Genomic DNA, 12,162 nt, shown 5'->3' on the forward strand with positions numbered 1-12,162 from the left:
CCGGTTGGAATGCTGTTGGTAAATAAAATTTTCACTGCCAGTATTTGGCCGGCAGTGGGAGAAAATGCGGAAGCGAAAGTTTCTGATTGCCAGTCTTCGCGCCAGTGTCCGACATTGATAGTGATCCATCCGTGGGACTGGGACGTTAAGCTCTTTGGCACCCTTGGTGCTTTTAGAAAAAAATGTTCAAACGTGTGTGAAATCTTACGGGACTTAACTCCTAAGGTCATCAGTCCCTAAGCTTACACACTACTTAACCTAAATTATCCTAAGGACAAACAGACACACCCATGCCCGAGCGAGGACTCGAACCTCCGCCGGGACCAGCCGCACAGTCGATGGCTGCAGTGCCTGAGACCTCTCGGCGTCCTTTTAGAGATGAACAAGCTATGTGGCAACACTGGGTTTCATTCTCTCACATCCCTTCATCCATCACAACACAAACACAACATTACACACACTCATCTCAGTCGTTCACACGACACAGATACACACTCGACACTTTGTAACACGTTGGAGAAAGGCAACGGCTAACCACCTCCACTTGGACCTTGCTGCGGTGCAGCATTCCCGCATCAGCTCCATCTAGGCTGATTCCTTGAGTCTGGGACTATCGATCTATATGCCTCTGTACTTGTCGAATTATCTCTTACCTTACTTGATCTCATGGTGGTAGCAGCAGATTAAAACTGTGTGGTAGAGCACTTGCCAATGAAAGGCAAAGGTCCCGAGTTCGAGTCGCGGTCGGGCACACAGTTTTAATATGCCAGGAAGTTTCATATCGGCGCATATCCGCGTCGGCACAGCCATTTATCCGCGACGTCATTTCTAGTGCTGGCTGTTCGTCGACGGATACGGCGGCGTGAGCCGTTCGGTGAGGCAGGGCCAGGGCAGGGCGGTGTCAGCGACCTGGAGGCGAGACGTGGCCCTCCCGGCAGGGGCCTCCGTGTGGAAGCGAAGGGCAGGCTGGCCACGGCCACGGCGGGTCCAGACACGTCTCAGCCGGCGCACACCTGGAACGACGCTCCTCTCCCCGGTGGTCCAGCGAGACCGCTCGCTGCCGCCACGCTTTGCCGCGGAGCGAGTCCGCTACGAGGCGTAATTATTACGCGGTCGGAGAACGAAACGTATCCCGTCCACCTGTAATGCTTCTGGCTTTACAGCCAACGTATTCAGGTACAAGAAGCTCTTCTTAGGTCAGTGGCAAGATGACGTAATGAGGTACGGATGACAGATGTTTTGTTTGGTACTCGTATCGTGAGAAAGACCGCCTAAATTTTGTTCCTCCTCCGATTCGCTACTGTGTTTGTTAGTCGCACGCCAAAATGGCTATCTTTTGTTATTAATATTAGATAGACTAAACAGCGTATTTAATTGAATTTCAAAATGAAGTATCTCTTGCTGCGCGGGATTAACCAAGCGGTCAAAGGCGCTGCAGTAGTGGACTGTGCGGCTGGTCCCGGCGGAGGTTCGAGTCCTCCCTCGGGCATGGGTGTGTGTGTCAGGGGTGGACGCGGATAAGAGGGGCGTGGGGTCAGCACACTGCTCACCCGGTCGTTATGGTGGTATTCTTGACCGAAGCCGCTACGATTCGGTCGAGTAGCTCCTCAGTTCGCATCACGAGGCTGAGTGGACCCCGAAAAATGGCAACAGCGCATGTCGAGCTGGATGGTCACCCATCCAAGTGCCGACCACGCCCGACAGCGCTTAACTTCGATGATCTGACGGGAACCGGTGTAGCCACTGCGGCAAGGCCGTTGCCAGTACCGTACATGTGCATAGTAATTCCCATCATGCCCCGCGGCCAACTGTGCACTTTGGACGAACTAACGCAAACTGTTCAGAAGTTACGATTTTTTATCGTATAGTTCAATATTTGTCACCCCGTATTCTAACCGAATAGCATCGACGCTTGCTGTCAATCCACAGGGAATGAGGAAGAAACACTATCTTTTATTGTTATTGTATAGTGTTCAGTGAACTTGCTTGACACAATTTTTGTTTTAATTAGACTGCACAGCTGGTACAGTTCTAGTATGTTGTCGTAGTCGAGTACAACGAGAGGGCGTGACACGGCATGACGAGGTTTTGTTTGGTTGCGATATCTGCAAGCAGTGTCGTATCGCGCACCTGTCAGTGGCGTCAGATAAGCAGAGCCGTTGTTGCAGGTGGAGACGAGGAGCGCCTCCTAGTCGCAGACCGCGCCGCCACCGGCGCCCAGCTCCACGTGCGAACAGCGACGTGCTGCGGACAGGAATCCCCAGCAGCCGACTTCTGCAGGTATCTGCACTTCTATTTGCATATACTCCGTCCGCCCCACGTAGCTGAGTGGTCAGCGCGACAGAATGTTAATCGTAAGGGCCCGGGTTGGATTCCCGACTGGGTCGGAGATTTTCTCCGCTCAGGGACTGGGTGTTGTCCTAATTATCATCATTTCGTCCCCATCGACGGGCAAGTCGCCGAAGCGCCGTCAAATCGAAAGACTTGCACCAGGCGAACGGTCTACCCAACGGGAGGTCCTCGTCACACGACATTATTATTATAACATATACTCCGCAAGCCAACTTGATATGAATGTGGCAGAGGGCACTTCGTGTGCACTGTCTCTGGCCCATTTCGCGAACCGCGCGTGGAAATAACTGTTGTTGGTAAGCCTACCTGCGGTTCCGAATACCTTTTCACGAGAGATACGTGGAACTAAGCAATATACTGGTTTAACATTGTAGGATTACACGTCCTCGTAATTTTTACGGTAAGCCACTCTGTCATGCACAACGCTTCTGTTGTAACGTCTGACACTGTTGCTGGATAAGAATTACCGTCACGGCTTTGCGCTTACTTGCGATGAAAATCGCTGCCCTTCCCAATACCCCCTATCTATCTATATGCTAAGGGTGCCAGAGTGAGGAGCAATATTAAATCGAGGGTTTTATATGTTACCTCTGTCGTGAGAGGACGGTATTCCCTTAGGAACCTTCCAATGAAAGTACCTGGCATATTTCCTACCACTGGTTTTATGTGGTCATTCTATTTTAAATAACCCCGTGCACATAAACCCAGGTAATTAATGGATCTAACTGCTTCCAGTGTGTAATCGTACAGTAACGGGCCATTCCACGTATATATGCTCAATAACTTGTTTATGTTGAGGGTCAACTGCCCTCCGCCAGTCCCTCCACCAACCATCTATCTTCTTCAAGTGTTCCTCGTTTTCCGTGCGTTGTGACTGCCGAGCGGAGTGGCCGCACGGTTAGAGGCGCCATGTCACTGTATGCGCGGCCCCTCCTGTCGGAGGTTCGAGTCCTCCCTCGGGCATGGGTATTGTTGTGATCGTAGAAAATTTTAGTTTTTATTCTTGCGATCCAGCAAGAGGCGTACAGAGACTGCTTCCGGAAGTGGAAGCGTCGTTGGCAGCGGTCAGTCAATTGAGAAAAAGAGCATTTAGGAGGAAACAGTGCACGATACGTAAAAGGTAAGCGTAGAAAAATTTTGTGGACAGTATCCGCCCCCGGTACCTGAGTGGTTCGCAGCGCAAAACCACCTAACGGTAAAGTGTGCCTGCGGCTGTCGTTATAAACCAAAGGTTATGGATCAGTGTGACTTGAGGAGACGTGCAGGATGTCAGCCGGCACGGTAGCTCAGCGTATTCGGTCAGAGGGTTAGCTATCCTCTGTAATAAAAAAATAAACTGAGTGAACGGATCAACGAACAATCTGAACGGGTGTCATCGGACGTCCGCCATGAACAAATTCAACGAACGGTAACAAACAAAATGAGACAATAAAGAACACAAAAATGTGGTCAGCGCGACAGACTGTCAACAATCCTATGGGCCCGGGTTCGATTCCCGGCTGTTTCGGAGATTTTCTCCGCTCAGGGACTGGGTGTTGTGTTGTCCTACTCATCACCATTTCATCCCCATCGACGCGCAAGTTGCCGAAGCGGCGTCAAATCGAAAGACTTGCACCAGGCGAGCGGTCTACCCGACGGGTGGCCCTCGTCACACGACATTGTTATTTGTGGACAGTGTTCCGGAAATTTTTGAGCAGACCTCGTAAATTTGCGAAAGTGTAGCAAATGTTTCTTATCTGAAATATATTCGCCTACATCAGTGAAATATGAGAGCAGCTGAGGAAGAATGGCCGCAGTCATTAGCAATACGGTCTTAAAGTAACCTCGTGCCTTCCCGGCTGACAGAGATGGGTGTTACTCCGACAGTAGACGCCGGGCAGTGACAGCAGAGGGAGGTGTGATGCCAGGCAGCGGTGCCGGCTCCGGTCTCGCCGCTCCCACACAGCAGGGCCGTCTAGCGGGACCGGCCGGAGCTGTTTAACGTCCTTTTACGTCTACGGAGCGGAGCGCCGGAAACCCGTTAAGACGCGGTAATAATGGGAGGCGCACGTGCCTCCGTCGTGTCGCGGCTGGCTATATAGCTAGGCGCTAGACGCTGCAACAACGGCCCGGCTGGGAGAGAAGAGCGGGGCTCTTGTTTATCCCGCCGCTCAGCGAGACAGCACGCGCCGCCGAGGCTCCCCCGCCGGCAGCCTAAGAACTGTCGGAGAGGGGCTTCAGACGGCCGGTGAGCTGGGTCACCGCGCCATCGCGATAGCGGCCGCTGGGGAGGCTTCACTACAGGCCGGGCCACGAAAGGATCGGCCTATTTACAGCAGCCCGGAACCTGACTTCAGTCCGCTGCCTGCTCTGTGTAGTACACTAACCACGTATCGTTTCTCCTATGTTGATCATAGGCTAACAGGTGTAATAATTGCCGCGCGGGATAAGCCGAGCGGTCTTAGGCACTGTAATCATGAGAAGTGCGGCTGGTCTCAGCGGAGGTAAGAGTCCTCCCTCGGGCGTGGGTGTGTATGTTTGTCCTTAGGATAATTTAGTTTCAGTAGTGTGTAAGCTTAGGGACTGATGACCTTAGCAGTTAAGTCCCATTGGATTTCACACACATTTGAACATTTTTTTTTTTTTTTGGTGTAATCATTAGTTTCTTTTTCCCCGATAAGTTACGCTATAGATACTTGTACTGTGTTTCCCTAAACCCTTCCGTCAACCACATCGCGTTTATGTACGCTAAACTAAAATATGACAAATACACTGCGGCCATTAAAATTGCTACACCACGAAGACGACGTGCTACAGACGAGAAGTTCAACCGAGAGGAAGAAATACTGTGAAATGCAAATGATTAGCTTTTCAGAGCATTCTCACAAGGTTGGCGCCGGTGGCGACATCTACAACGTGCTGACATGAGGAAAGTTTTCAACCGATTTCTCATACACAAACAGCTGTTGACCGGCGTTGCCTGGTGAAACGTTGTTGTGGAGCCTCGTGTAAGGAGGAAAAACGCGTACCATCACGTTACCGACTTAAACGTCGGATTGTAGCCTATCGCGATTGCGGTTTATCGTATCGCGACATTGCTGCTCGCGTTGGTCGAGATTCAATGACTGTTAGATTATGGAATCGGTGGGTTCAGGAGGGTAATACGGAACGCCGTGCTGGATCCCAATGGCCTCGTATCAATAGGAGTCGAGATGACAGGCATCTTATCCGCATGGCTGTAACGAATCGTGCAGCCACGTCTCGAACCCTAAGTCAAGTTTGCAAGACAACAACCACCTGCACGAACAGTTCGACGACGTTTGCAGCAGCATAGACTATCAGCTCGGAGATCATTGCTGCGGTTGCCCTTGACGCTGCATCACACACAGGAGCGCCTGCGATGGTGTACTCAACGACGAACCTGGGTGCACGAATGGCAAAACGTCATTTTTTCGGATGAATCCAGGTTCTGTTTACAGCATCATTATGGTCGCATCCGTTATTGGCGACATCGCGGTGAACGCACATTGGAAGCGTGTATTCGTTATCGCCATACTGGCGTATCACCCTGCGTGATGGTATGGGGTGCCATTGGTTACACGTCTCAGTCACCTCTTGTTCGCGTTGACGGCACTTTGAACAGTGGACGTTACATTTCAGATGTGTTACGACCCGTGGCTCTACCCTTCATTCGATCCCTGCGAAACCCTAAATTTCAGCAGGATATTGCACGACCGCATGTTGCAGATGTAATAGGACCTTTCTGGATACAGAAAATGTTAGACTGCTGCCCAGGGCAGCACATTCTCCAGATCTCTCACCAATTGAAAACGTCTGCTCAATGGTGGGCGAAAAACTGGCTCGTCACAGTACGCCAGTCACTACTCTTGATGAACTGTGATATCGTGTTGAAGCTGCATGGGCAGCTGTACCTGTACACGCCATCCAAGCTCTGTTTGACTCAATGCCCAGGCGTATCAAGGCCGTTATTACGCCTAGAGGTGGTTGTTCTGGGTACTGATTTCTCAGGATCTATGCACCCAAATTGGGTGAAAATGTAATTAAATGTCAGTTCTACCTAGTATAATACATATGTCCAATGAATACCCGTTTATCATCTGCATTTCTTCTTGGCGTAGCAATTTTAATGGGCAGTAGTGTAGAACCTCCACCGTTGAACAGACTGAACCGCCAGAGAATCTGATATAAGCATGTGTATTCAAATACAGGTGCAGAATACGGCGCTGTGGTCGGCCTATATAAGCCAGCAAGTGTCTGGCGCAGCTGTTAGATCGGTTACCGCTGCTACAATCAAGATTTAAGTGTTTGAACTTGGTGTTATAGCCCGCGCACGAGCGGTGGGACACAGTATCTCCGAGCACTGATGAAGTGGGGATTTTCCCGTGCGACCATTTCACGAGTGCACCGTGAATATCAGGAATTCGGCAATACATCAAATCTGCGCCATCGCTGTGACCGGAAAAAGATCCTGCAATAAAGAGACCAACGGGGACTGAAGAGAACCGTTCAGTGTGACAGAGGTGCAATCCTTTCGCAAATTACTGCAGATTTCAGTGCTAGGCCATCAACAAATGTCAGCGTGCGAAGCATTCAATGAAACATCATCGATATGGGCTTTCGGAGCTGAAGACACACTCGTCTAACCTTGATGATTGCATGACATAAAGCTTCACTCCTTCATGTCCATTGCACATTCCAGCACGAGGACGTGACACCCTACACGTCCAGAATTCCTACAGAGTGGCTCCAGGAACACTCTTCTGAGTTTACCACTTCCGCTGGCCACCAAACTCCTCAGACATGAACATTATTGAGGAAATCTGGGATGTCTCGTCACGAGTTGTTCACAGGAGATCTCCAACCCCTCGTACTCTTACAGATTTATGGAGAGTACTGCAAGATTCATGATGTCCATCCCCTCCAGCAGTAATTCAAACATTTGTTGAATCCACGCCACGTCGTGCTGCGGCACTTCTGCGTGCTCGCGGAGGCCCTAACGATGTTAGGCAGTCGTACCAATTTCTTTGGCTCTTTAGTGTTTACCAACCACTTATCGTTTCCCCAATGCTGAAGAAGCCAAGTACTGTCAGGTCTACCACCACAGCATATTTCTTTTTCGCGATCAGTTACTCTCGTGTTTTCCTAAATCCTTCCTGCAACTATACCGCACTTGTGTACTCAAACTAAGATTTAACAAATACGACCTCCAGCGATAAATTTTTATGCTTTACAGTTGTAGCTTTCCTCAACCTCAAGACTGGTGTCAGCAGCTCGTGGTCGTGCGGTAGCGTTCTCGCTTCCCGCGCCCGGTTTAAAAAAAAGGTTCAAATGGCTCTGAGCACTATGAGACTTAACATCTCAGGTCATCAGTCATCTAGAACTTAGAACTACTTAAACCTAACTAACCTAAGGACATCATACACATCCATGCCCGAGGCAGGATTCGAACCTGCGACCGTAGCGCTCACACGGTTCCAGACTGAAGTGCCTAGAACCGTTCGGCCACACCGGCCGGCCCCGCGCCCGTGTTCCCGGGTTCGATTCCCGGCGGGGTCAGGGATTTTCTCTGTCTCGTGATGACTGGGTGTTGTGTGATGTCCTTAGGTTGTTGTTGTTGTGGTCTTCAGTCCTGAGACTGGTTTGATGCAGCTCTCCATGCTACTCTATCCTGTGCAAGCTTCTTCATCTCCCAGTACTTACTGCAACCTACATTCTTCTGAATCTGCATAGTGTACTCATCTCTTGGTCTCCCTCTACGATTTTTACCCTCCACGCTGCCCTCCAATGCTAAATTTGTGATCCCTTGATGCCTCAAAACATGTCCTACCAACCGGTCCCTTCTTTTTGTCAAGTTGTGCCACAAACTCCCCTTCTCCCCAATTCTATTCAATATCTCCTCATTAGTTATGTGATCTACCCGTCTAATCTTCAGCATTCTTCTGTAGCACCACATTTCGAAAGCTTCTATTCTCTTCTTGTCCAAACTAGTTATCGTCCATGTTTCACTTCCATACATGGCTACACTCCACACAAATACTTTCAGAAACGCCTTCCTGACACTTAAATCAATACTCGATGTTAACAAATTTCTCTTCTTCAGAAACGCTTTCCTTGCCATTGCCAGTCTACATTTTATATCTTCTCTACTTCGACCATCATGAGTTTATTTTATTCCCTAAATAGCAAAACTCCTTTACTACTTTAAGTGTCTCATTTCCTAATCTAATTTCATCAGCATCACCCGATTTAATTGGACTGCATTCCATTATCCTCGTCTTTTGTTGATGTTCATCTTATATCCTCCTCTCAAGACACTGTCCATTCCGTTCAACTGCTCTTCCAAGTCCTTTGCTGTCTCTGACAGAATTAGAATGTCATCGGCGAACTTCAAAGTTTTTATTTCTTCTCCATGAATTTTAATACCTACTCCGAATTTTTCTTTTGTTTCCTTTACTGCTTGTTCAATATACAGATTGAATAACATCGGGGAGAGGCTATAACCCTGTCTCACTCTCTTCCCAACCACTGCTTCCCTTTAATGCCCCTCGACTCTTATAACTGCCATCTGGTTTCTGTACAAATTGTAAATAGCCTTACGCTCCCTGTATTTTATCCCTGCCACCTTCAGAATTTGAGAGTATTCCAGTTAACATTGTCAAAAGCTTTCTCTAAGTCTACAAATACTAGAAACGTAGGTTTGCCTTTTCTTAATCTTTCTTCTAAGATAAGTCGTAAGGATTTCTACGGAATCCAAACTGATCTTCCCCTAGGTCCGCTTCTACCAGATTTTCCATTCGTCTGTAAAGAATTCGCGTTAGTATTTTGCAGCTGTGACTTATTAAACTGATAGTTCAGTAATTTTCACATCTTTCAACACCTGCTTTCTTTGGGATTGGAATTATTATATTCTTCCTGAAGTCTGAGGGTATTTCGCCTGTCTCATACATCTTACTCACCAGATGGTAGAGTTTTGTCATGACTGGCTCTCCCAAGGCCGTCAGTAGTTCTAATGGAATGTTGTCTACTCCCGGGGCCTTGTTTCGACTCAGGTCTTTCAGTGCCCTGTCAAACTCTTCACACAGTATCTTATCTCCCATTTCGTGTTCATCTACATCCTCTTCCATTTCCATAATATTGTCCTCAAGTACATCGCCCATGTATAAACCCTCTATATACTTCTTCCACCTTTCCGCCTTCCCTTCTTTGCTTAGAACTAGGTTACCATCTGAGCTCTTGATATTCATACACGTGGTTCTCTTCTCTCCAAAGGTCTCTTTAATTTTCCTGTAGGCAGTATCTATCTTACCCCTAGTGAGCTAAGCCTCTACACCCTTATATTTGTCCTCTAGCCATCCCTGCTTAGCCATTTTGCACTTCCTGTCGATCTCATTTTTGAGACGTTTGTATTCCTTTTTGGCTGCTTCGTTTACTGCGTTTTTATATTTTCTCCTTTCATCAATTAAATTCAATATTTCTTCTGTTACCCAAGGATTTCTACTAGCCCTCGTCTTTTTACCCACTTGGTTGTCAGCTGCCTTCACTACTTCATCCCTCAAAGCTACCCATTCTTTATCTACTGTATTTCTTTCCCCCATTCCTGTCAATTGTTCCCTTATGCTCTCCCTGAAACTCTGTACAACCACTGGTTGTTTCAGTTTATCCAGGTCCCATCTCCTTAATTTAGCACCTTTTTGCAGTTTCTTCAGTTTCAATCTACAGGTCATAACCAATAGATTGTGGTCAGAGTCCACATCTGCCCCTGGAAATGTCTTACAGTTTAAAACTTGATTCCTAAATCTCTGTCTTACCATTATGTAATCTATCTGATACCTTTTAGTATCTCCAGGATTCTTCCATGTATACAACCTTCTTTTATGATTCTTGAACCAAGTATTAGCTATGATTAAGTTATGCTCTGTGCAAAATTCTACCAGACGGCTTCCTCTTTTATTTCTGCCCTCCCCCCAATAGGTAGGTTTAAGTAGTTCTAAGTTCTTGGGGACTAATGACCATAGCTGTTAAGTCCCATAGTGGTCAGAGCCATTTGATTATCAAGACTGGTTTGAGGCAGTTCTCCATGCTAATCAAGCCTCTTCATCACTCCTTATTACCATACCTACATCCATTTAAACATGATTGCTGGAATAAACTCTTGGCCTCCCTCTACAATTCTTATTCTCCCACGCCTCGTTGCAAACTGCGCACTGTTGCCAGATCAACTACTTCTTGATGCCGCAGAATTTGTCTTACTTGTTTTAGTCATATTCTGACGTGCATTTCTTTCCTGCTCAAATAGCTACATTATGCCTTCTATAGCGCCATATTTCAGAAGCTTCTACACTGGGGTGGTAAAATTCATGAGATACCTCCTGTTATTGTGTCGTACCTCCTTCTAACGGTGTATGGCTGCAACGGGACGTGGCATGGACTTAACAAGTCGCTGAAGGTCCTCTGCAGAAATATGAGCCATGCTGCCTCTATAGTCGTCCATAATTGCAAAAGTATTACCGGCGCAGAATGTTGTGCGCGAACTGAGCCCTCAGTAATGTCCCATAACAGTTCGGTATTATTCATGTCAGGCTACCTGGGTGGCCACATCATTCACTCGAATGGTCCAGAATGTTTTTCAAACCAGTCGTAATTCCATCGCTGTTTGGGAACACGAGTGTCCATGAATGGTTGAAAATTATCTCCCAGAAGCTGAAAATATTTCCAGTCAATGATCGGTTCAGCTGATGGAGCCACCACCAGCTTTCATAGTTCCTTGTGGACAACTTGGGTCCATGGTTTCGTGAAGTCTGTGCAAATCCTACCATGAGCTATTGGCAGCCGAAATTGGGGCTTATCTGTCCAGGCCACTGTTTTCCAGTCGTCTGTGGTCCTGCCGTTAGCGTTATGAGCCGAGGAGATGTCGTGCCGTTAGCAAAGGCACTCTCAGCGGCAATCTGATGCCGTAGCTCATTAACGCCAGATTTCACCTTATTGTCCCAACGGAAGTACGTTTACATTGATTTCTGCGATTATTTCACGCTGTGTTGCTTGTCTGGTAGCACTGACAACTGTTCGGAAACACCACTACTCTCGGGCGCTGCGTTGTCCGTGGCGAGAGGTAACGCAGGAAATTTGGTGTTCTCGGCACACAGTTGATACTGTGGATCTCGGAATACTGAATTCCCTAACGATTTCCGAAACTGAATGTCCCATGCGTCTATTTCCAACTACCATTCGGCGTTCAAAGTCTGTTAATTCCCGTCGTGCGGCCATAATCACTTCGGAAACTTTTTCACTTGAATTACCTGAGTACAAATGATAGCTCTTCCAATGCACTGTTCTTTTACACCTTGTGTACCCTATACCACCGCCAACTATATATGTGCATATCGCTATCCCATGACTTTATGTCACCTCAGTGTATTATGGTTTTCTATGAACTGTTTATCGTCTATTTTCACTTCCGAACATGACTACAGTCCAAACATATCCTGAAAAGACTTTCTAAGAGACAAAATTACATTCGACGTTAAAAAGTTTCTTTTTTTATGAAAAGCTCTTAGCACCTAATATCTACATCTACATCCATACTCAGTAAGCCACCTGACAATGTGTGGCGGAGGGTACTTTTGAGTACCTCTCTCGGTTCTCCCTTCTAGCTTCGCTACTTCAGCCATCTTCAGTTATTTTGCAGCTTGCTGTGTTCTCTTTTTCTTGTCGAGCTCTGCGGTGTAATATCAGATGTAATTTCGTTCTTACATTTTGCTTTCCTTGTTCTTGAGTGAGAGGAAGATAAATTCTCAGAAGAATGAGTTTTTG

The 12,162-nt window shown here is 47.4% G+C and overlaps 1 long non-coding RNA gene across 1 annotated transcript in view; it reads left to right on the forward strand.

Annotated features, from left to right (window-relative positions):
• Nucleotides 1-12,162, forward strand: part of LOC126272463 (uncharacterized) — a 150,707-nt gene that overhangs the window by 110,258 nt on the left and 28,287 nt on the right. Inside the window, exon 3 of the long non-coding RNA XR_007549225.1 lies at nt 2,169-2,280. This is a non-coding gene — a long non-coding RNA (uncharacterized LOC126272463). The remainder of the gene's footprint in view (nt 1-2,168; nt 2,281-12,162) is intronic.

The sequence above is a fragment of the Schistocerca gregaria genome, chromosome 5, assembly GCF_023897955.1.
Source record: "Schistocerca gregaria isolate iqSchGreg1 chromosome 5, iqSchGreg1.2, whole genome shotgun sequence".
In the NCBI taxonomy this organism is placed as follows: Eukaryota; Metazoa; Arthropoda; class Insecta; order Orthoptera; family Acrididae; genus Schistocerca; species Schistocerca gregaria.